The sequence below is a fragment of the Bos indicus genome, chromosome 2, assembly GCF_029378745.1.
Source record: "Bos indicus isolate NIAB-ARS_2022 breed Sahiwal x Tharparkar chromosome 2, NIAB-ARS_B.indTharparkar_mat_pri_1.0, whole genome shotgun sequence".
Lineage (NCBI taxonomy): Eukaryota > Metazoa > Chordata > Mammalia > Artiodactyla > Bovidae > Bos > Bos indicus.
Genome location: NC_091761.1, coordinates 6,309,976 through 6,332,016, shown reverse-complemented (window position 1 = coordinate 6,332,016; position 22,041 = coordinate 6,309,976). Strand labels below are relative to the sequence as shown.

Here is a 22,041-nt window from a genome sequence, read left to right as displayed (position 1 = left end):
AGGGGTCCCTTGTACCTAGAAAGTTGTTTTTCTCCTACTTCTTTTAATGTTTTCTCCTTGTCTTTGATTTTTGATATTTCAATTATGTGTCTTTGTGTAGGTCCCTTTGGTTCACTTGACTGGCCAGTTCTAGATGCTAGTAATATAGGAAGATACTGAACTCACCTCCTCCCATGGGGTTACTGAAGCTACAACTACATATGGGACAATTTCCTTTTTAAAAACTTAAAAAAAAAAAAAACAAAAAAACAACCTATCCTCTTTAAAAACCTAACTGCTGAATGACAACTCTGCATCAGGCAGATAAAAGAAAATCTTATCAAAATGGGTTGGATAGGCTGGGGCACAACCTTGCCATCAACCTTACCCCCACTGAGCAACCTACGACTAAAGAGAACTCAAACCCAGAGCTTCTCCCTGAGCAGTAAAGGGTTCAACCCCAAATTTAGTTCCCCATTTTTAAAGACATGCACTTGAGAGATGACCCCCCCACATCGAAAGGGTCTCTAAACGAGGAAAGAAAAGGTGCCTTGAACACCATTTATTTCCAAAAAGGATTTGTAGTGGATTACAGTTAAAAAAAAATAAATGAGAGCAAAACCATTCATATATAAGAAAATGTTCAAATTAAATAGTAAGAGAAACAGAAAGTGAAGGAACACAGAAAAACGAAATAAAATTAACTGAGTGGAGAGCTACAGCCAGAACCAAAAGAGAGGAGGAATCCCTAGCTGGGGGAAACTGTTGGATCACCACAAAAGCTCTTCCATTGTTTCTACCTCACTCATACTTTATGAGACCCTGCACTAATAAGTATTCCCACTGTGTGGACATCCTGCAGGGGGCCAACAACTCCTTTTTTCCCCCTAAAGCAATGATACAACTCCTATATCCTACTGCGTATGTTTATTCTAGACTTGGTATTCAGTTCACTTCAGTTCAGTCGCTCAGCTGTGTCTGACTGTTTGGAACCCCATGAGCCATAGCACGCCAGACCTCCCTGTCCATCACCAGCTCCCGGAGTCCACCCAACCCATGTCCACTGAGTCAGTGATGCCATCTAATCATCTCATCCTCTGTCATCCCCTTCTGATCCTGCCCTCAATCTTTCCCAGCATCAGGGCCTTTTCTAATGAGTCAGCTCGTCACATAAGGTGGCCAAAGTATTGGTTTCAGCTTCAACATCAGTCCTTCCAATGAACACCCAGGACTGATCTCCTTTAGGATGGACTGGTTGGATCTCCTTGTAGTCCAAGGGACTCTCAAGAGTCTTCTCCAACAACACAGTTCAAAAGCGTCAATTTTTTGGCACTAAGCTTTCTTTATAGTCCAACTCTCACATCCATACATGACCACTAGAAAAACCATAGCCTTGACTAGATGCACCTTTGTTGAGAAAGTAATGTCTCTGCTTTTTAATATGCTGTCTAGGTTGGGCATAACTTTCCTTCCAAGGAGTAAACATCTTTCAATTTCATGGCTGCAGTCATCATCTGCACTGATTTTGGAGCCCAAAAAAATAAAGTCAGCCACTGTTTCCATGTCTATTTGCCATGAAGGGATGGGACTGGATGCCGTGATCTTAGTTTTCTGAATGTTGAGCTTTAAGCCAACTTTTCACTCTTCTCTTTGACTTTCATCAAGAGGCTCTTTAGTTCCTCTTCACTTTCTGCCCTAAGGCTGGTGTCATCTGCATCTCTGAGGTTATTGATATTTCTCCCGGCAATCTTGATTCCAGCTTGTGCTTCCTTCAGCCCAGTCTTTCTCATGATGTACTCTGCATATAAGGTAAATAAGCAGGGTGACAATACATAGCCTTAAGGAACTCCTTTTCCTATTTGGAACCAGTCTGTTGTTCCACGTCCAGTTCTAACTGTTGCTTCCTGGATACAGGTTTCTCAAGAGGCAGGTCAGGTGGTCTGGTATTCCCATCTCTTTCAGAATTTCCCACAGTTTATTGTGATCCACACAGTCAAAGGCTTTGGCATAGTCAGTAAAGCAGAAATAGATGTTTTTCTGGAATCCTCTTGCTTTTTTGATGATCCAGTGGATGTTGGCAATTTGATCTCTGGTTCCTCTGCCTTTTCTAAAACTAGCTTGAACATCTGGAAGTTCACGGTTCACGTATTGCTGAACCCTGGCTTGGAGAATTTTAAGCATTAGTTTACTAGCGTGTGAGATGAGTGCAATTGTGTGGTAGTTTGAGCATTCTTTGGCATTGTCTTTCTTTGGGATTGGAATGAAAACTGACCCTTTCCAGTCCTGTGGCCACTGCTGAGTTTTCCAAATTTGCTGGCATATTGAGTGCAGCACTTTCACAGCATCATCTTTCAGGATTTGAAATAGCTCAACTGGAATTCCATCACCTCCACTAGCTTTGTTCGTAGTGATGCTTCCTAAGGCCCATTTGACTTCACATTCCAGGATGTGTGGCTTTAGTTAAGTGATCACACCATCGTGATTATCTTGGTCGTGAAGCTCTTTTTTGTGTGTAGTTCTTCTGTGTATTCTTGCCACCTCTTCTTAATATCTTCTGCTTCTGTTAGGTCCATACCATTTCTGTCCTTTATCTAGCCCATCTTTGCATGAAATATTCCCTTGGTATCTCTAGTTTTCTTGAAGATATCTCTAGTCTTTCCCATTCTACTGTTTTCTTCTGTTTATTTGCACTGATCATTGAGGAAGGCTTTCTTATCTCTCCTTGCTATTCTTTGGAACTCTGCATTCAAATGGGTATATCTTTCCTTGTCTCCTTTGCTTTTCCCTTCTCTTCTTTTCACAGCTATTTGTAAGGCCTCCTCAGACAGCCATTTTGCTTTTTATGCATTTCTTTTTCTTGGGATGGTCTTTATCCCTGTCTCCTGTACAATGTCACGAACCTCTGTCCATAGTTCATCAGGCACTCTGTCTATCAAATCTAGTTCCTTAAATCTATTTCTCACTTCCACTGTATAATCATAAGGGATTTGATTTAGGTCATACTGAGAGAGTCATTTCCTAGGCAGGTTGATAAGGAGTCTGGGGTCCCCAAGGAGAGAGGGGTCTGGAATTCTCAAGGAGGAAGAAAGGACAAACTTTTTTTCCTTCTCTACATTCCTTAGGATTATATAACAATAATGTATCCTGCTTGAGGACAGTCTCTGGATTAAACCTTCTGGCTAATTCTGTTACCTTAAAATGTAAATTATGGGAGTAGGTCTGGTGAGGTCTTTACAACCTCCAGACATTCTTTGGATTCGTTGGAGAGTATATAACTTCATTGCTAACACTAGCAAGTGGGTACTCTTTCGGCCCCCTTCTTATGCCTATGTCAGAAGCTTTCTCTATCTCCTTTATACTTTAATAAAACTTTATTACACAAAAGCTCTGAGCGATCAAGCCTCGTCCCTGGCCCCGGATTGAATTCTTCTCCTCCGGGGGCCAAGAATCCCGGTGTCTTCATGTGATTCAACAAAAACCTTTCATCTTGGGGGCTCGTCCAGGATCCTTCAGGACAAGGTAAGGATGCTTGGAGCGCTAGTTCTTTGTTCTCTTAGCAAGTACGTTTTCTGCTGTGCTTTACTAACTCTACGGTGTGCTTGTGTGAATGAATGACATGCCCTGCGTGAAGCTAGTAAGGAGCCCTGCTCTGCGGTTCCACGGTGATCTCATACGGCTTGTGGCAGAAACCTGTCGGGGGGTTATACTGACCTTCCAATGCCAAGAGGTACCCAATGTCTCCTTCAGGAACCGACCAGAAATGGGCAAAACATGTGGACCGAACTCTCCTTTCTCGGTCAAACTTTTTGGTCTCTTTGACCATTTCATAACTCCTTGGGAATTATAAGTACTAACCTAATCTATCAGATCATAGACTTTCAAGGGACTTGTGATCTATACTGTTACTGTGTACTGTGTCTTAGGTCCCAAACTTGGATTGGTAGCCAAGAAAGCATCTAGCCTCGCTAGGAATCAAAAATTAGGAAGCTAGATGGAGCTCTAGCTCCAAGAACATCTCTGAGGTTAAAGGTTATTCAGATTGGGACTGCAATGGGATTTTTCCTTTGGTAACGCTGGCTCTTAGTGGATCAGAGGAGGCTCTTATACTGGTGTGGTGATGCTTGGAAAGAACATCTCCATTTTATGTTCGTGTCGGTCTTATTGTGGTCAGGAAATACTCAGGGTCGTGCACAGGCACTCAGGTGACAAATGTTTTCCTCAGCAGTCTTAGCTTGGGAGGCATTCTGGAAGGTTACTCTGATTGCACCCCAGGTGGCTTCAGAGGCAAGCAAGGTTAAGGGTGAAGAGCTGGATGTCAAGTAGGGATGCTATCAAGTCTACCCCTGGTACATCCCCACCCCATCTCGGTGGTAGAACCGGGAGGGACGAGTTCGGCACCTGCGTCGGTAATGGACAGACTAAGTCCGACCAGGAAGGAAAAGCTTTTGGTGTAAAGTCTGTCTACAGCCCCATCTAGAGCAGGGAAGGACGCCTCCAGTAGAAAAATGACCTTGGTCGCTTTTTTTCTGTCTTACAGATGGGAGCTAACAATTCCAGCCTCACTCCTTTGAACTGTATCCTGAAAAACTGGGATAGATTTGATCCCCAGGGCTTAAAGAAGACACACCTGGTCCTCCTATGTGATACTGCATGGCCATGGTATCCATTGGAGGACGGCGAACGGTGGCCAGTTGGAGGGTCTCTTAAGTATAATACTGTTCTACAATTAGACCGGTTCTGTAAGGAACAAGGGAAATGGGTAGAAGTAGCATATATGTTGCCCTTTTTTCTCTCTTCGAAATATGCCAGACTTATGTCCTAAGGGTATAGATTTGGGCGTGAAACCTTCAGCTCCCTCCTGTCCTCCTACTTTGCCCCCGTACCTGGGGCTCCAAGCTGAGCAAACTGAAAGCCAGAGAACCCCCCTCAGAAGGGTTGCCTTGGTCTCAGTGGAAATCCAAACTGAGATTCAAACTGCCCACGTGGAGGTCCAAACAACTCCTGTCTCAGTATGACCTCAGACTAGTCTGGTTTCAGTAGAAACTCAGACCATCGAAGTAAGAGATGAGATGGAGGACAGGAGACAAAGAGAAGAAGAAAAACAGGTTTCTCCAATCTATCCCTGGGATCGTATGCGCAGAGCAGCCAGAGAGACTGAGGAACAGCCACACAAGCTGTTGCCTAAAGATGAAACACCCACCAGGAGAAATAATCAGTCTGTGAGAGTTAATAAGCCTTTTTCTTATCAAGAAATACAAAGAATCAAGGAGGATCTGGAAGACTATTTAGAGGACCCAGAAAAATATATTAGAGCTTTTAAAGTGTTACTCTGCTTTATGACCTCACTTGGAAGGATGTGATGTATATCTTGGGACAAACGTTGACTCCCAAGTCAAAGACTCGAGTTTTGGGAAAAGCGGTTGCTTATGGAGATGAATGGCTTGGTAATGAATCAGTAGGGAAGAGGGAGAATGAGATAGCGGCCCTCCCCACTGGGAATCAGGTGGTCCCAACTATAGAACCAGACTGAGACTAAAACACAGCTAAAGGAAGATGGGATCAGAGTCATTTTGTTAGATGTATTCTTTTTTTTTTTTTAACTTTACAATATTGTATCGGTTTTGCCATATATCAAAATGAATCCTCCACAGGTATACATGTGTTCCCCATCCTGAACCCTCCTCCCTCCTCCCTCCCCATACCATCCCTCTGGGTCGTCCCAGTGCACCAGCCCCAAGCATCCTGTATCATGCATCGAACCTGGACTGGTGACTCATTTCATATATGATATTACACATATTTCCATGCCATTCTCCCAAATCATCCCACCCTCTCCCTCTCCCACAGAGTCCAAAAGACTGTTCTATACATCTGTGTCTCTTTTGCTGTCTCGTACACAGGGTTATTGTTACCATCTTTCTAAATTCCATATATATGCGTTAGCATACTGTATTGGTGTTTTTCTTTCTGGCTTACTTCACTCTGTATAATAGGCTCCAGTTTCATCCACCTTATTAGAACTGATTCAAATGTATTCTTTTTAATGGCTGAGTAATCTTGAAGGACTTAGGCAGGCGCGTTCTAAGCCTTTAAACTATGGCATATCGGCAGACAGAACAGGAGAAGGAAGCTCCTGGTAAACTCCTAGATAGACTAAGAGAAGCCCTTCGCAGATTCACTGAGATTGATCCCGAAAGTGAAGAGGGAAAAGTGATCTTTAAGGATAGATTTCTCACTCAGTCGGCTCCAGATATCCGTGGTAAGCTATTAAAACGGGCGTATGGACCAAATCAGTCTTTAGATACTCTGTTACAACTGGCTCAGACAGTCTATTATGGTAGGGAATATGAGGAAAAGAAAGAAAGGCAAAAAAAAAGACAAAGGAAAAGGTGGAAGCCTTCTCCACGGCTATGAAAAACGTTCTTAAACAGCCCGAGAAAAATGCCCAGAGGGGCCCAGGTGAAAAGGGATGGGCTTGCTATTATTGTGGAAAGGAGGGGCACCTCAAGCGGGATTGCCCTCAGGCATCTAAGCCACACACCCCCACCCCCACCCCAACCCGGCTCCATGTCTGGTCTGCAAAGGACCACACTGGAAGAGAGACTGCCCCCAGAGGCGTAGGTCTCCAGGGTCGGACTCTCAAGACAATCAGGACTGAATGTGTCCGGGGGTCCCCACACAAGCTCCTGTCCTAATTACACCTGAGGAACCCCAGGTATTAATAATTGTGGGGGGCAATCCATCGATTTCCTTTTAGATACTGGGGCAACTTATTCTGTGCTTACTGAAGCCCCTGGCCCACTTTCTTCCCTATCCGCTTCCGTAATGGGACGGTCTGGATGAGTCAAAAGGTATTATTTCAGTTATTCTCTATCTTGCAACTGGGATTCTGTGCTGTTTTCACATGAGTTTCTGATCGTGCCAGAATCTCCCTCACTCCTTTTGGGAAGGGATATACTGAGCAAGGTCCATGCCTCTGTTTTCATGAATATGGAGCCCTCCCTTTCTCTCCCTTTAGTTGAACAAAATGTAAATCCTAGAGTATGGGCTGATGGAAAATCTGTGGGTCGAGCAGAAAATGCTATTCCTGTAGTTGTTAAGCTCAAAGACCCACACGTATTTCCACATAAGAAGCAGTATCCACTGAAACCTGAGGTTAAGGAAGGGTTAAAACCCATCATAGAAAATTTAAAGGAGCAGGGACTATTAATTCCCTGTAACAGTCCTTGCAACACTCCTATTTTGGGTATAAAGAAATCAAAAGGTAAATGGAGACTAGTTCAAGATTTACAAATAATAAATGAGGCTGTAGTTCCTTTACACCCCGTGGTGCCTAATCCTTATACTCTATTGTCTGAAATTCCTGATTGAGCTAAATATTTCTCAGTAATTGATTTAAAAGATGCCTTCTATTCAGTGCCTTTGGCGGAAGAAAGTCAATTTCTATTTGCCTTTGAAGACCCTACCCAGCCAGCTTCTCAGTTAACCTAGACAGTTTTGCCCCAGGGATTTCATGACACTTATTTGGACAACGTTTGTCACGGGATCTACAAAACTTTAACAGCTCTGAAATGGTGGTGTTAACAATATGTAGATGGTATTTTGCTCTGTGCTGAGACAGAGGAAGCTTGTTCGCGAGCCTCAGAAGATTTCTTAAACTTTCGGGCAGGCTGTGGTTACAAGGCATCAAGAGAAAAGGCTCAGCTTTGTCAACAATCGGTTAGATATCTGGGCCTAATCATATCAGAAGGGACTAGGGCCATAGGCCCTGAGAGAATTAAATCTATACTAAATCATCCCCTGCCTATGACTTTAAGACAATTGAGAGGATTTTTGGGAATTACAGGTTACTGTCGCTTTGGATTCCGGGTTATGGGGAATTTGCCCGGCCTTTATACAAACTTATAGCTGAAACTCAGCAGGCCCAAACTGACAAACTGGTTTGGTCTCCAGAAACTCAAAAGGCTTTTAAGGTTCTTCAGACTGCTCTCCTGCAAGCTCCAGCTCTGAGCTTGCCCACAGGGTCAGAATTTAATTTGTCACTGAAAGAAAAGGTGTGGCATTGGGAGTTTTGACACAACCCCGAGGGCCTCACCAGCAACCTATTGCTTATCTAAGCAGAGAATTAGATGTAATTTCACGTGGGTGGCCCCACTGCCTAAGAGTAATTGGGGCAGTGGCTTTATTAGCACCTGAAGCTTTAAAAATAATTAATGGATGAAACCTTACTGTACTGACTTCTCATGATGTAAGTGGAATCTTAAATTCTAAGGTTAATATTTGGATGACAGACAGTAGGCTTCTTAAATATCAGTCATTGTTGTTAGAAGGACCAGTAACTAAGCTTAGAGTTTGTGGAAATTTAAATCCTGCCACTTTCCTTCCTGAGAAGGAAAATGAAACACCTGGTCACGATTGTTCCCAATTCCTAACTTAAAACTATGCAGCTCAGGAGGATCTAAAGGATACCCCATTAGACAATCCTGACATGGAAATAATTACCGATGGCAGTTCTTTTGTTCGGCATGGAAAACATAAAGCAGGTTACTCCGTGGTGACTGCTGTACAGGTTTTGGAAGCAAAATCTCTCCTCCAGGGAACCAGTGCTCAGTTAGCGGAGCTTGTGGCTCTGGCCTGAGCTCTATAGTTAAGCAAAGGGCAGCAGATGAGCCTGATAATCTATGTGAGTCTACTTCTGCTGACTCCAAAAATCCTGAGTCTGCCGTTTGATCCTCAAGACAATGCCTTCCTGTCCTGGGCTCACTCCTATGCTGCATTCCACAATCGGTCTAACTGCTGGATCTGTGGAGTGCTCCCCTCTTCATCAGTGGAAGGCTTCCCATGGTGGACATCTCCACTTCACGGAAAAGACTTTCTCCAAGTCTGTGAATACCTTCGACAACAATCACATGCAATGCCTCTTCTTCATCTGATGACATCTCAGATCAGATCAGTCGCTCAGTTGTGTCCGACTCTTTGCAACCCCATGAATCACAGCACGCCAGCCTCCCTGTCCATCACCAACACCCGGAGTTCAATCAGACCCACGTCCATCGAGTCAGTGATGCCATCCAGCCATCTCATCCTCTGTCGTCCCCTTCTCCTCTTGCCCCCAATCCCTCCCAGCATCAGAGTCTTTTCCAGTGAGTCAACTCTTCGCATGAGGTGGCCAAAGTACTGGAGTTTCAGCTTTAGCATCATTCCTTCCAAAGAAATCCCAGGGCTGATCTCCTTCAGAATGGACTGGTTGGATCTCCTTGCAGTCCAAGGGACTCTCGAGTCTTCTCCAACACCACAGTTCAAAAGCATCAATTCTTCGGCACTCAGCTTTCTTCACAGTCCAACTCTCACATCCATACATGACCACAAAAAAAACCATAGCCTTGACTAGACGGACCTTTGTTGGCAAAGTAATGTCTCTGCTTTTGAATACACTATCTAGGTTTGTCATAACTTTCCTTCCAAGAGTAAGTGTCTTTTAATTTCATGGCTGCAGTCACCATCTGCAGTGATTTTGGAGCCCCCAAGAATAAAGTTTGACACTGTTTCCCCATCTATTTGCCATGAAGTGATGGGACCGGATGCCATGATCTTCGTTTTCTGAATGTTGAGCTTTAAGCCAACTTTTTCACTCTCCACTTTCACTTTCATCAAGAGGCTTTTGAGTTCCTCTTCACTTTCTGCCATAAGGTGGTGTCATCTGCATATCTGAGGTTATTGATATTTCTCCCGGCAATCTTGATTCCAGCTTGTGTTTCTTCCAGTCCAGCATTTCTCATGATGTACTCTGCATATAAGTTAAATAAACAGGGTAACAATACACAGCCTTGACGAACTCCTTTTCCTATTTGGAACAAGTCTGTGGTTCCATGTCCAGTTCTAACTGTTGCTTCCTGACCTGCATACAAATTTCTCAAGAGGCAGATCAGGTGGTCTGGTATTCCCATCTCTTTCAGAATTTTCCAGTTTCTTGTGATCCACACAGTCAAAGGCTTTGGCATAGTCAATAAAGCAGAAATAGATGCTTTTCTGAAACTCTCTTGCTTTTTCGATGATCCAGCGGATGTTGGCAATTTGATCTCTGGTTCCTCTGCCTTTTCTAAAACCAGCTTGAACATCAGGAAGTTCACGGTTCACATATTGCTGAAGCCCGGCTTGGAGAACTTTGAGCATTACTTTACTAGTGTGTGAGATGAGTGCAATTGTGTGGTAGTTTGAGCATTCTTTGGCATTGCCTTTCTTTGGGATTGGAATGAAAACTGACCTTTTCCAGTCCTGTGGCCACTGCTGAGTTTTCCAAATTTGCTGGCATATTGAGTGCAGCACTTTCACAGCATCATCTTTCAGGATTGGGAATAGCTCAACTGGAATTCCATCACCTCCACTAGCTTTGTTCGTAGTGATGCTTTCTAAGGCCCACTTGACTTCACATTCCAGGATGTCTGGCTCTAGGTGAGTGATCACACCATCGTGATTATCTGGGTCGTGAAGATCTTTTTCATACAGTTCTTCTGTGTATTCTTGCCATCTCTTCTTAATATCTTCTGTTTCTGTTAGGTCCATACCATTTCTGTCCTTTATGGAGCCCATCTTTGCATGAAATGTGCCTTTGGTATCTCTAATTTTCTTGAAGAGATCCCTAGTCTTTCCCATTCTGTTGTTTTCCTCTATTTTTTTGCCTTGATCGCTAAAGAAGGCTTTCTTATCTCTTCTTGCTATTCTTTGGAACTCTGCATTCAGATGCTTATATCTTTCCTTTTCTCCTTTGATTTTTGCTTCTCTTCTTTTCACAGCTATTTGTAAGGCCTCCCCAGACAGCCATTTTGCTTTTTTGCATTTCTTTTCCATGGGGATGGTCTTGATCCCTGTCTCCTGTACAGTGTCACGAACCTCACTCCATAGTTTATCAGGCACTCTATCTATCAGATCTAGGCCCTTAAATCTATTTTTCACTTCCACTGTATCATCATAAGGGATTTGATTTAGGTCATACCTGAATGGTCTGGTGGTTTTCCCTACTTTCTTCAATTTAAGTCTGAATTTGGCAATAAGGAGTTCATGGTCTGAACCACAGTCAGCTCCTGGTCTTGTTTTTGCTGACTGTATAGAGCTTCTCCATCTTTGGCTGCAAAGAATATAATCAATCTGATTTTGGTGTTGACCATCTGGTGATGTCCATGTATAGAGTCTTCTCTTGTGTTGTTAGAAGAGGGTGTTTGCTATGACCAGTGCATTTTCTTGGCAAAACTCTATTAGTCTTTGCCCTGCTTCATTCCGTATTCCAAGGCCAAATTTGCCCGTTACTCCAGGTGTTTCTTGACTTCCTTCTTTTGCATTCTGTCCCCTATAATGCAAAGGACATCTTTTTTGGGTGTTAGTTCTAAAAGGTCTTGTAGGTCTTCATAGAACCGTTCAACTTCAGCTTCTTCAGTGTTACTGGTTGGGGCATAGACTTGGATTACTGTGATATTGAATGGTTTGCCTTGGAAATGAACAGAGATCATTCTGTCGTTTTTGAGATTGCATCCAAGTACTGCATTTCAGACTCTTTTGTTGACCATGATGGCCACTCCATTTCTTCTGAGGCATTCCTGCCCGCAGTAGTAGATATAATGGTTATCTGAGTTAAATTCACCCATTCCAGTCCATTTCAGTTCGCTGTTTCCTACAATGTCGACATTCACTCTTGCCATCTCTTGTTTGACCACTTCCAATTTGCCTTGATTCATGGACCTGACATTCCAGGTTCCTATGCAATATTGCTCTTTGAGGCATCGGACCTTGCTTCTATCACCAGTCACATCCACAGCTGGGTATTCTTTTTGCTTTGGCTCCATCCCTTCATTCTTTCTGGAGTTATTTCTCCACTGATCTCCAGTAGCATATTGGGCACCTACTGACCTGGGGAGTTTCTCTTTCAGTATCCTATCATTTTGCCTTTTCATACTGTTCATGGGGTTCTCAAGGCAAGAATACTGAAGTGGTTTGCCATTCCCTTCTCCAGTGGACCACATTCTGTCAGATCTCTCCACCATGACCCACCCATTTTGGGTTGCCCCATGGGCATGGCTTAGTTTCATTGAGTTAGACAAGGCTGTGGTCCTAGTGTGATTAGATTGACTAGTTTTCTGTGAGTATGGTTTCAGTGTGTTTGCCCTCTGATGCCGTCTTGCAACACCTACCATCTTACTTGGGTTTCTCTTACCTTGAGCGTGGGGTATCTCTTGACAGCTGCTCCAGCAAAGTGCAGCCATTGCTCCTTACCTTGGACGAGGGGTATCTCCTCACCGCCGCCCTTCCTGACCTTCAACGTGGGATAGCTCCTCTAGGCCCTCCTGCGCCCATGAAGCCACGGCTCCTTGGACCTGGGGTTGTTCCTCCCAGCCACCACTCTTGGCCTTGGGCGTGGGGGCATGGGGTAGCTCCTCCCGCCCGCCGCCCCTTGCCTGGGGTTTAGGGGCGTGGGGTAGCTCCTCCCGCCTGCCACCCCTGACCCCGGACGCAGGGTAACTCCTCTCGTCACTGCCCCTGACTTCAGACGCTGGGTATCTCCTCTCGGCCACCACCCTCCCCCCAGACCTCGGACACGGGGTAGCTCCTCTCAGCCGTTCCTGCGCCATCGCAGTCTGGTACTCTCGGCTGCTGCCCCTGACCTCGGACGTGGGGTAACTCCTCTTGGCCACCGCCCTTCGGGCATGGGGTCCTCCCGGCTTCTGCCCTGATCTCAGACATGGGGTGGCTCCTCTTGGCCACGCTTAGCGTGCCCATCACAGCCGCCTGCGCTTTAGCACGTGACATCTACCAACCCTAAAATGGACTGGTGCAACACTTTGCACTTTAACTATGGACATCACATGACTTTTAATTTTGATTCTGAATGTTTTGTTCTTGCTGTTTGTTGGGGATTTTCTCCCTGGGACTTGGAAGCGACAAACCTGAAAGAATGACACTCGGACAATCTCTTGCAGGGACTGACAAGTTTATTTCTGCAGTCAAGCTTTTTTATAGAAGCAGAAACAAAGAGCTTAAAGTATACGGCCAGCAGAGCGCATATGGAGTTAACACATAATCAGTAAAAACATTTCAAGGACAGCGCGCTCTAAATGACTCATGGGCTTATCCCACAACCCGCTTTCACAAGTAACATCCCTATTTATTATTAAATCTTGGCACCGAGCATAACCAAAGGCAGGAGATGTTTTTCTGTCCGTGTACAAAGCTGGGTACTTCTGGCCCTTCGCCATTTTCCCAAGGACTTTCTCCTTTTACGGCTATTTTGTACTACTCTTCCCAACATATCCTCCTTTTGTTTTTAAATTAAGCATGGCGGCTGCTAGTTGGACTCCATTGTGGGAGGCACAGAGTCTTGAGTAGAGACTTCTGTATCCTATAAGCAAAGACAAAAAGAGCAGGGTGATTAATACATATATAAAAATATTGCTTCCTGAAAGCCAAGCTCTAGGGTCTAGAGACGATAGGGTTTTGGTTAAAGTATCATAGAATTGAGTGCTATACAATTCTGTAGGTACCCTAACTTGAAAATTAGCAACTTGTTGTTTCAACAAATTGACGTCTAAACTTGAGTTATTTGTGAGATCCTGCAAATGCACCTTAACTTTATTCCAAGGATATTCAGTGCTATTATAGGGCATGTTAGTCAGAAAAAAAAAGTAAAATTCCTGTGACAGCGTATACATGTTTGGAAAGTCAATTGCTGCATTTGATCTCCTAAGTAGATAACCACAGTTTGTAACTCATTAATTCCTGTTTGTAATTGCTGGTCTATTTGAGCTCGTCGAGTCCACAGATCATGAGAGTCTTTGTGCCAAGCAGTGATAAAATCATGATTTTGTATAGAATTATGTAAAGCCATACCAGACAAAGTTCCTACAGTCACAATGGAGATAAGGCTTAAGATGCCTGCAATAATCCACCCAATGATGCGCTTAGATTGCCTAAGCCCAGTTTTCAACAATACAGAAAGAGATACAGAATCAGTCCAAGGTTCAGTTAAGTTTACGGGAAGCCATAACTCAGATCTTTGTTTAACTAGCGCAATGCTAACATTGTGATATGAAATGGTGTGATTAAGGCAGGTATACAATGCACATGCAGTACAATTGACAATCTTGGCTGATAAGTCAATATCAAAATGCCCTACAATAAACAAGTACTGAAGGTGAACACATGACTGAACATAGCCAGTACTATTATATAGGAAGGTATAATTAGAAGGACGAAACATACCCACAGTCCCATAAACATTAGCGAAGTGCTCTAAAGCTGCTGGAATTTTCTAAATGTGCCATTGCTCTGGCCCCACAATGGGGACGACAATCCTGGGTCTTGGGGGGTGATAAGCCCCCATTATACCAATTCAGCAACATGTTCTTATCAGTCCAGAAGCTTGTCTTAGAGTTATGAAAGCCTCCAATGCTTGATCTATTAAACCAGTAGCAATTATGATGTTCCTCCTGCTCTTCAGAACAGTTTACATTGCCAGAAACAGCATATCTGGAGTCATAGGAGTTTCAGTACTCTTCAGTGTCTGCTCAGCCTGATGAGTCATGTTTTCACTTGAGCCCATGTCGGGTAAGGATTCAGACGATGGCGTTTCCTCATTGGCTCCTCCAGGGTCATTGACGAGACCCTTCGTGTCAATTTCGTCACTTCCCAAGGGAATCCGGTCTTGGGGTCCCTCTCGGTAATGGACTTGGTGAAGGGTAACCCAGATTTCCTCTCCATCTGCAATGACAAGGCCATAACCCTTGCCTAGGAGTTGTAAGATTCCTGGCAGCCATTGATTAAATTGCTTATAGCATATTGGTATATTGATTTCTAATTTGCTGTTTTTGTCTTCTGCAAAATGTCTATCTGCACCAGTGTCAGAATTATTTTTTGTTAAGTTTAAAAAATTTAGGGAATAAAAAGTTAAAGATAATAATAATTGAGGGTTCATAGGATAAGAAGTGTATCTCATCTTCCATATTCCCCCTTTCTGTTTTAGTAAATGAGTTTTTAGGGTGCAGTGGGCTCTTTCAATAATGTCTTGACCCTGAGGATTATAGGGTATTCTTGTAATGTGAGTGGTGTTCCATTCTGATAAAAATGAATGAAACGAATGAGAGGTGACTGTAGGTCCATTGTCTGTTAACAAGACAGAAGGAATCCCCATAATGGGGAAGGTGAGTAAGAGTGCAGAAATGGCGTGTTTATTGGGTTCTGAAGAGATAGGTATTGTCCAGATAAAGTTGGAAAATGTATCTATTGAGACAAAAAGTAAAGAAAATTTTCTTTAAGGAGAGTGAGTGAAGTCAGATTGCTAAAGGGAATTAGGTTGTTGCCCCCGGGGATTAACTCCTGAAATCATAGTTCGTAAGTGCAGAGGGGCGCAGACATCACAGATTTTAATAATATGCCGTGTTTCAGTGAGAGGAATATGGTATGTAGAGTGCAGTCTGTTAGCATCGGTATGAAGATCAGCATGTTCGTCATTGGCAAATGTAAAAATGGGAGCTATGAGCCTGTCAACAGCATCATTTCCTGTGACCAGAGGGCCAGGTAAACTTGAATGAGCACATATATGTGCAATAAAGAAGGGTCCCGTACGTGAGTGAATTAAAGCTTGAGTCTGTGAAAAGAGAGCATATAATTCTTCATCTAGATTGTCTAAAAAGGCGGTAACAAAATCATGAAAAAGGGAAGCAAGGTATTTGGAATCAGTATATACGTTGAAGGATAATGGTTGAAGTGACAAAAGAGCATATAAAGCATACAATTCAACTCTTTGTACTGAAGAATAGGTAGTGGGTAATTTCTCTTTGATATCAGGGCCGACAATCTCTGTTACGCTTTTCTTGTTGCCATCAATGAAATAGGTGGGTGCACTGGAAACAGGCTGGGATGCAATGATATTAGTTACAATGAATTTAGTACATTGTAGAAAGTCCTATAATTTTCCTTTCGGTAAATGAAATGAAATAACATTTTGAAAATCCTTTACTGCCATTTGCATGGTCAAGTTATACTGTAAGGCAATTTGCAATTCTTTTTTTGTCAAGGGAACGTGTATTGCATATGGATCAAATCCAGTCAAAGTTTGTACATGGCTTCTTCCTGACACAATTAAGTGCCCCATTTTCTCAATATATGCTACACTTTTTTTAGACTGTTTTGTGTGTAAATATACCCATTCTATTTGGCTCTGTTGAGCTATAATTGCAGTGGGTGAATGTTCAGTGGGGAATATATCTAAAGAAACTGGTTGATCATAATCTAGCCGAGTTGAAAAAGATTGTTGAATGTGTTTCTCCATTAAGGCCAGTTCTTCTTTGGCCTCTTTTGTTAGTTGTCTAGGGCTATTAGGGTCAGGGGGTCCCTTTGAAATTTTAAATAGATTTTGTAAGGCATAGGTGGGGATGCTGACAGATGGCCGCAGCCAATTAATATCTCCTAGCAATTTTTGAAAATCATTCAGTGTGCATAGAAATTGCATAGAAATTTGAGTTTTTTGAGGTTTGATTTTAGATTCTTCCATAACATGTCCTAAATAATTAAAGGGTGCTTTCCATTGAATTTTATCTGGTGCTACAAGCAGGCCATGATTTTGAAGAGTAGTAATAACTTCATTATATAACTGTTGTAAAGAGAGTTCAGATTCCATAGAGAGAAGTATATCATCCATATAATGAATTATAAACGCAGTAGGATACTTGTCTCTAATGGGTTGTAATAAAACAGATATGAGATATTGGCAAATGGTAGGGGAGTTCATCATTCCCTGAGGTAGCACCTTCCATTGGAAATCTTTTAACAGGAGCCATGTGATTTATAGAAGGAATTGAAAAGGCAAAACGTTTTCTATCTTTAGGATGCAAAGGTATAGTAAAAAAGCAGTCTTGCAAGTCAATAATAACTATAGACCATCCTTTTGGTACCATAGAAGGGGAGGGCAATCTGGGTTGTAAGGGCCCCATAGGTAACATGGTATTATTAACATTTCTTAAATCTATCAACATTTGTCATTTTCCTGATTTCTTTTTTATTACAAAAATAGGGGAATTCCATGGGGAAGATGAAGGTTCTATATGAGCTTTTTGTAATTGTTCATTAACTAATTGTGTAAGAGCTGCCAATTTTTCTTTAGTTAAGGGCCATTGAGGTGTCCATACTGGGGTATCAGATTCCCAATCGAGGAGCAGCGTTGTTAACTCAATGGCCCCCATTAAAAAGGTTCATTTAAAGAAATTGTGGCTTTCGTTTGTTCAAGAAAATCCCGTCCCCATAAATTGATTGAGATATTAGTAATATATGGTTTAAGATAAGCTACAATTTGATTAGGGCCCTAGAGACATTACTTTGCCAACAAAGGTTCGTCTATCAAGGCTATGGTTTTTCCTGTGGTCATGTATGGATGTGAGAGTTGGACTGTGAAGAAGGCTGAGCGCCGAAGAATTGATGCTTTTGAACTGTGGTGTTGGAGAAGACTCTTGAGAGTCCCTTGGACTGCAAGGAGATCCAACCAGTCCATCCTAAAGGAGATCGGTCCTGGGTGTTCTTTGGAAGGAATGATGCTAAAGCTGAAACTCCAGTACTTTGGCCACCTCATGCGAAAAGTTGACTTATTGGAAAAGACTCTGATGCTGGGAGGGATTGGGGGCAGGAGGAGAAGGGGACGACAGAGGATGAGATGGCTGGGTGGCATCGCTGACTCGATGGACGTGAGTCTGATTGAACTCCGGGAGTTGGTGATGGACAGGGAGGCCTGGCGTGCTGTGATTCATGGGGTCGCAGAGTCGGACATGACTGAGCGACTGATCTGATCTGATACATTTGTAAATAGGATGCATTGACAAAAGTTTGTGTGGCATTAGTTTCATTTACTTCTAATAGTCTAGAAGGAGCTATAACCTTATCCCAATCAAGGGGCCATTTTGCATCTCTAATGATTGAAATGTTAGCTCCAGTATCTAACATGCCTGTGAAATTCTTTCCCTGTATGCGTAAAGTAAGCATGGGTTTCCGATGTTCCTTTAATAAGGTAGATAGTGCAGCAGTAAGGTTGGTACTGCCAAAGCCTCCCTGCCGAACTTTATCAGATGCCTTCATTGGTTTGACATATGGTAAAAGTAATAATTGTGCAAAATGTTCCCTTTTTTGTAAGTATACATTTCCCATTTTCACAACATTTACCATAATATGTATTTCCCCTTCATAATCTTCATCCACAACACCGGTCAATACCATTAAACCTCTCATTGTGCAGCTACTACGTCCCAAAATCAGTCCCATTGTCCTGGGTGGAATCGGGCCATAATATCCAGTGGGAATTTTGTGGGGGTTGTATAATTCTATTAGTTCCATATCATAAGGACTAGGTATATCAATGCAAGCATTCTTAGATGTAGCTGCTTGTAGCATCATAACATTAGGTCCTCCTTTTGTAGTGGGGCTAGAGGACGGCCCCTTTATTAGTTTCCCTGTTGTTTTTGCTGTGCACCGGGGTTCAAGGTGTTTCCATCCTTATCAAATTTAGAATGACATTCATTCAGCCAATGGAACCCCTTTTTACATCTTGGACATATTCCTGGGGGTCTCTTCTTATTAGAAGTAGTATTGTTTTTTCTGGCCTGTGTTGACATGCGACATTGCTTTTTCATATGGCTGGGCTTCCCACAGTTAAAACATTTGGCATTAGCAGCTTTTTGTACATTAAAGGTTTCCAATGTTGCCAATTTTGCTCTATGGGAACTAGATCTGATATCCCTATATGCTTTCAAACATTCCACAAGAGAGCTAGTCTCTCAAATTGGTCTAAGCATGGATTGACATTCCTCATTAGCATTTTCAAAAGCAAGTTGTTTTAAAATAATATTTTGTAAAGTCATATCCTTAATAGATTTTTCAATTGCATCCTTTAATTTTCCTATAAATTGAGAATATTCCTCCTCATGTCCTTGAATATTCTTAACAAATGAACCATAAGAGTTAGTGCTATCAACCTTTGCTTATGCCCTGCAGGCAGTTTCTTTAATGAAATGTAACATCTGAGGGGTAATATTAGCTAACTGCACAATCATATCGGCCATGGCTCTTGTTCCAGTGAGTATATCATAGGTTAAATTGGCAGGGTTACCATGAGATTGCTTGTCAATCATCAGCTGTCGGGCCTCATCATTAACCCACATTTGCCATTGCAGTAATTGTTGAGGATTTAAAACCATCTTTGCTACTTGAAAAAAAATCATATGGCATCCAACGGTCAGCCCATCCTCTGAGAAATTCTATACAGTAAGGAGAAGTAGGTCCATACAGAGTGCATGCTTTCTTAAAGCTAGACAACATGCCAAAATCTAGATTAGCCCAAGTATTTTGGTCTTGGGCAGGTTGATTAAATTGCATTGGGAAAGCGAAAGCACAAGCAGGCATCTCCCGAGGAGGAGTGAAATGATTAGTATGAGCAAAGTTAGCAATTGCTGTTACAGGTGGAGCAGAAGGAAAAACCTTAGATTTGGGCTGTCCGTTGAATGAAATGACCTCCGTTCCAAGTGGCTTCAGTTTTGACATATCCTGTATATATATGTCTCTAAGTTGTTTTTCTAAGGATTGTGTCTGATTGAGCATAACATTCTTATATTTCAAAGCACCTTGCATATCTTGTTCCTTATGCTCATATTCATGTAAAGATTGAATAGTTTTTACTTCCAAATCAATGTATGTCTTTCAATTTGTTCTATGATAGCCCGTATGAGTGACCATGTAACCCTTGCCGACATGCTCGCAAAACATTATTTTTAACCCTTTTCTATATGTCTAGATTGAGTGTCCCCTCTTCTGGGAACCATGAATTGTTCCAGTAAAATATGATAGCAGTCGTTCAACTGATCTCTTGAAACATTAACACCGTTTTGTTTCAAAAAATGATGCATTATAGAAATGAAAGGAATTTTACTGCTATGTTGTCCCATCCTACTTACCTCTTTCTGCAGGGGCTCATCGCTTTGTTCAGCCTTCTTTTCAAGTCCCTGTTCATGGCACCACTTGTTGGGGATTTTCTCCCCTGGACTTGGAAGCAACGAACCTGAAAGAATGACACTCGGACAGTCTCTTGCAAGGACTGACAAGTTTATTTCTGCAGTCAAGCTTTTTTATAGAAGCAGAAACAAAGAGCTTAAAGTATACGGCCAGCAGAGTGCATACGGAGTTAACACATAATCAGTAAAAACATTTCAAGGACAGCGCGCTCTAAATGACTCATGGGCTTATCCCACAACCCGCTTTCACAAGTAACATCCCTATTTATTATTAAATCTTGGCACCGAGCATAACCAAAGGCAGGAGATGTTTTTCTGTCCATGTACAAAGCCAGGTATTTCTGGCCCTTCACCATTTTCCCAAGGACTTTCTCCTTTTACGGCTATTTTGTACTACGGTTCCCAACACGGCTCCCTGCATCTGTAACTGTATAACTGAATTTGTTTCTAGCCGCATGAAAGCTTTTAAGTTACAAATGGTTGCTCAAACTCCTGCTACTGCTGTAGCTTCCTCCAACTACTATTTGGGGCCCCTGGATCAGATATCCTCAATATGAGGATTAGGAGAATATGTTGCCTCACCAATTTAGGGACAACGCCCCTTGTCAGCTCGGAAGCAGTTATGGAACGAGAACGATGCCCCTTTTCCCTAGGCAACATAATTATCCTAAAAGATAAGGGGGGAATGAGAGAGTAATTTCCTAGGCAGGTTGATAAGGAGTCTAGGGGTCCCCAAGGAGAGAGGGGTCTGGAATTCTCAAGGAGGAAGAAAGGACAAACTTTTTTTTCCTTCTCTACATTCCTTAGGATTATATAACAATAATGTATCCTGCCTGAGGACAGTCTCTGGATTAAACCTTCTGGCTAATTCTGTTACCCTAAAATGTAAATTATGGGAGTAGGTCTGGTGAGGTATTTACAACCTCCAGACATTCTTTGGATTCGTTGGAGAGTATATAACTTCATTGCTAACACTAGCAAGTGGGTACTCTTTCGGCCCCCTTCTGATGTCTATGTCAGAAGCTTTCTCTATCTCCTTTATACTTTAATAAAACTTTATTACACAAAAGCTCTGAGCGATCAAGCCTCGTCCCTGGCCCCGGATTGAATTCTTCTCCTCCGGGGGCCAAGAATCCCGGTGTCTTCGTGTGATTCAACAACAACCTTTCAATACCTGAATGGGCTCCCCACTTTCTTCAATTTCAGCCTGAATTTGGCAATAAGCAGGTCATGATATGAGCCACAGTCAGCTCCCAGTCTTTTTTTTTTTGCTGACTGTAAAGAGTTTCTCCATCTTTGGCTGCAAAGAATATAATCAATCTGATTTCGGTGTTCACCTTAGTATTAAAGTCACTAGCTATTCTGACTTCTTGGATGTAGTTTTACCTGTTTATGTATATCATCTAGAATTGTGCCTAACCTAGAAGGCAATCTACAGCTGCAAATTTGAGTTATGGCATTTTATGTAGCATTCTCTCACTTCAGTTTCAAATCTGCTGATATTGACAAGCCAATACTAGTCTCATGCCCCATGAGAGACTCTCCCCAAGGAGAGTCTTGGGAAATAACAGTTCATTCAGAACAGAGTTTGAGAGGACCTGAACATAAGACTAAAGATTTCAACTTTGGGAAAGCAGCTTTTGAGCATGAAAATAGTCATCAGAACTGTAGTTTATGAATATTAGATTAAAACTGTGTTGGAATCAGAAAAATGAATTGGAATCAGCAAGAACAGAGGAGGGGAGGTCAGTTGAAAAAAGTCATATGGCTGAAATTCCATTTATAGCCAAATGTCTTAGTCATCTCATGTTCATTGTATTCATTCCATATAGAAGAAGAAGCTTCTTTAGAAGAACTTGAAGAAGAATTTGACATTCTTGAGGTATAAAAATATGCTATTTCTAAACTTAAAGTAAAATTTTAAATCATATATGTTTATTTTCCATTTTCTAATTCTAATGTTTGTCAATAAAATATGTTAGTGACTTTAGAGAATGTCAATTCCATACTTAATGAGAATGCTGTTTAT

General features: G+C 42.3%; 1 long non-coding RNA gene across 1 annotated transcript; it reads right to left on the bottom strand.

Annotated features, from left to right (window-relative positions):
• Nucleotides 1–12,941: 12,941 nt before the first annotated feature.
• On the bottom strand, nucleotides 12,942–20,387 carry LOC109576293 (uncharacterized). The gene is made up of 2 exons (XR_002183350.2): nucleotides 19,956–20,387; nucleotides 12,942–13,366 (listed from the first exon to the last, which is right to left on the bottom strand). It is a non-coding gene; the product is annotated as an uncharacterized lncRNA (long non-coding RNA).
• Between the last annotated feature and the right edge of the window lie 1,654 nt (nucleotides 20,388–22,041).